We start from the raw sequence: 3,979 nt of genomic DNA, 5'->3' as shown, positions 1-3,979 counted from the left end.
AAATTGTTTGTTTTTGTATATTTTTATTTAGGAAAAGGTTTGGGTGCTTTTAATGAGTGTCTTTTTTGTTTTAACATTGGGATAGTAGGACTAGAATTAATCATCACAAAGGCATGGATTCATCCTGTCTGTTATCAGTGATTCAGGATGATGGTGGTCTAATGGTCTAAAAATGCTGTGAAGGAGGTTTTTTTTGCCATTCTCTGGGCTTTGTAACACTTAAAAATAACTAATTTTGCTGCTTGTTTTAACTACTCTAGTTGAAACAACACAATTCTTAATGACTTTTAAGGGACAACTTAGTTGTTTTTTTTTAAGTGGATTGAACAAAACTATTAAGTTTTAGTGAAATTTTGAGAGGAGCGTGTGATAAGATTGATCACGGCTGGTCTCTCATTTGTAATCATTAGTAAGCCAATCAGATTATTCCAATCTCACTATAAACAGCCCGTACACTGTAAAATAAATCCTGGTTGCAATTGCCCTTAAAAGCAACAAGTTGACTTCACACAGATAAAGTAACTCCACTGTAACTTGGAACTTTTAAGTTGACTTAATTTTTAGAATTATGCAAATTTAACTCCATTTTTAAAGTCAACTAATCCCTTTTATCAGACTATTTAAGCAGACAAAGCACATCTGTTTTGTAATAATTACTGTAGTTATTACAATATTACATATTTGGTGCTTCATTAGGTTTATAAAATCTACAATTATAGCCTGTGTTGAACTTAAAATACACACTGGAGTCTGGAAGAGCAGATCTATTTTACTGTATGTCATTTTGCTAGATGCAGAAAAGCTGGAAATAAAACTAATATAATAAAGGTATTTGGGGAAAAAAGGGATTAGTTTACTTTTATTTAAAAGCACAATTTGCATAATTATTAAAATTAAGTCAACAGTTCCAAGTTTCAATGGGTTTACTTACAATATTTTTGTAAAGTCAACTTGTTGCTTTTAAGGCAATTGGTTTACTCGCTTTAAGTAACCAATCACTTTATACAGTGTATCTTCAATTTTGAAAAATCCCCCCAAACACCCCTTTACCAGGGGAGTTCTCGAGAACTATCTGATCTCCTACCACCTTACATGCTCATTGACCAAGCGGGACCCCTGGGCTCAATTCTCTCAGAGCTCAGGGTTCTCTCCTGGGACAGCATGACAAACCTGCTATTATTGTCAAGCAATATCAATTTGTGATTAGTCTAATTGAGTGAAACTCAGCATTTTCTACAATGCAGTCTACCACAGATTTGCTGCTGACCAGTTAGCTATACTATACTAACACAATTAACAGAACACCTTACAGATCTGAACATATTGAAGTTTTTTTTCTTCCCAAAACATGATTTTATTATTTCAATATTGCGATATTTCAATATTGTTAATGAAACATGGAGAGGATGACACACAAGTAAGGCCAGACAGAATCTGTGGACATTTTTTGCCATTTCTGCAGAGAATTTTGTATAAAATCTGTGGATTTATGTGAAATTATTTTGGGAGTATCATAACCAAAAATGTAATATTTGAAAAAAAAAAAAAAAAAAGTGAACTTTTTTTTTTTTTTACTTTTATTTAATGTTTACAATCTAGATCCACTTATTTAAAGCAATATAATTAAGCAATATATATAATATATTTAAGAGACAGAAAATATTACTTTACAAACTGTAGTGATAAAAAAATCCAATCAACATTTTCATATTAGTCATTAATATTACTGAAATTAATACAAAAACTGAATAAATATATATTTACACACGTTTACACAAGTAAATAAATATACTCAATGATGGGCTAAAAATCGGTGGATTTATTATCAATACCTAGATCTAACTTATAAAAATTGAGGCAAGTGGCTGCATTGGATGTTTTAAGTCAGGGGTGTTCAAACTTCGTTCCAGAGGGCCGGTGTCCTGCATAGTTTAGCTCCAACTTCCTTTAACACTCCTGCCTGAAAGTTACTAGTATAACTAAAAAGAGCTTGATTGGCTGGTTCAGGTGTGTCAAACTGGTGTTGGAACTAAGCTTTGCTAGACACTGATCCTCCAGGAGTTTGGGCACCCCTGTTTTAAGTTAATTCAACTTCAAGACTTTTTAAAGTAAAATAAACACTATAATATTATTTAAAACAAATGCAACAAAATCAAGTTGAGCTAACTTATAGTTTTAAAATTACTCAGATAAACACACTTTTTTTTTTTTTTGAGACAGGTAACTTATTTATGGGTTGCAAAATGTAACCTGTACTCATTTTAATTAGGTTTAGGAAATGTATATTGTTAGTAAAATTAACCTAATCATTTGGTAAATTTTTGGTAAATCATTTTGGTAAACTTATTTAAATTGAGTTCTAGCTATAACCTCAAACAAATAAGCACTAAACAGTGATCTGAACTAACCAGAGATTAACATACTTTCCTGTCAATAACATTAAGTTTAATTGAATAAGAAAAAGATGGGAATATGGACCATATCATTTATTGTCATTTTTAACAGTGACTGCCAAAAAAGGCTTTTAAGTGTCATTTTTGGTTTCATTTATCAACCATCTGCAGAAATGACAGCTGCACATCTCTCGTGGAATAAAAAGTCAATCTATTTCCTGAGAATTAAGCTAAAAATTAGAATTCTGTAAAGGAACATGATTGTTTGACATTGACAGAGAAATACATTTTAAAAATTAGAGTTGCTGTTTGTTCAATTAAGTTATTTACAAGTTTGAATCAAAACAATTCTTCAAGTTTTCTTCAATTCTTCAATTTGTAAAAACAAATAAGCTAACTTAATTACTTCATGTAGTCCCAACTCAACTCGATTGTGTGGAACCAAGCATTTTTTAAAAAGTCTATGCTTTATTTTTTGTGTAAACAAAGTGACCTGAATCTCTTACATGATGATGGTTTAGGATGATGATTTTATTTGTTTTATGTGAATTATGTGGGCGAAGCAGTGGCTCAGTAGGTAGTGCTGTCGCCTCACAGCAATAAGGTCATTAGGTCGCTGGTTCGAGCCTCTGCTCAGTTGGAGTTTCTGTGTGGAGTTTGCATGTTCTCCCTGTGTTCGTGTGGGTTTTCCTCTGGGTGCTCTGGTTTCCCCCACAGTCCTAAGACATGCGGTTAAGGTGAATTGGGTAGGCTAAATTGTCCGTAGTGTATGAGTGTGTGTGGGAATGTGTGTATGGATGTTTCCCAGAGATGGGTTGCTGCTGGAAGGACATCCGCTGCGTAAATACTTGCTGGATAAGTTGGCGGTTCATTCCGCTGTGGCGACCCCGGATTAATAAAGGGACTAAGCGGGCAAGAAAATGAATGAATGTGTATTATGTGTACTTACCAGTTCAACAACAATTGAAACTTCAAACAAGCCAGTTTTTGTGATAGTTGTGGCCTACACTGGAATAGTTAAATACACTACACTAGAATGCCCAGTAGAGAGCAGCAGAGAAATTTTAGATGAGAAGATTTAGAGCAGGGATGTCAAACTCAATTCCTGGAGGGCCGCAGCCCTGCACAGTTTAGTTCCAACCCTGCTCCAACACACCTGTAGGTTTCAAACAAGCCTAAAGGACTCATTTAGTTTGATCAGGTGTGTTTAGTTACGATTGGAACTAAACTGTGCAGGGCTGCGGCCCTCCAGGAATTGAGTTTGACATTTAGAGTCAGGTTCATATAAAGCAGCAGTGCCCAAACTCAGTCCTGGAGTGCTTGTGTCCTGCAAAGTTTAGTTCCAACCCCAATCAGATACGGCTAGCCAATCAAGCTCTTATAAGCTTTCTAAAAACATCCATGCAGGTGTGTTGAGGCAAGCTCAAGCTAAAATCAGCAGGACACCGGCCCTCCAGGACTGGGTTTACACCCCTGATATTAAGAAAAGCTAATTTAAAAAAAGGATTTCGCAATACAAAATGTAAAAAAAATATTTAAAAGAAATAACTGTGAAAAAGCAGATGAAAATTAATATAATCAAAATA

Source organism: Danio rerio, chromosome 6 (genome assembly GCF_049306965.1).
Source record: "Danio rerio strain Tuebingen ecotype United States chromosome 6, GRCz12tu, whole genome shotgun sequence".
Taxonomy (NCBI): Eukaryota; Metazoa; Chordata; class Actinopteri; order Cypriniformes; family Danionidae; genus Danio; species Danio rerio.
Note: the sequence above shows the minus strand (reverse complement) of the source record.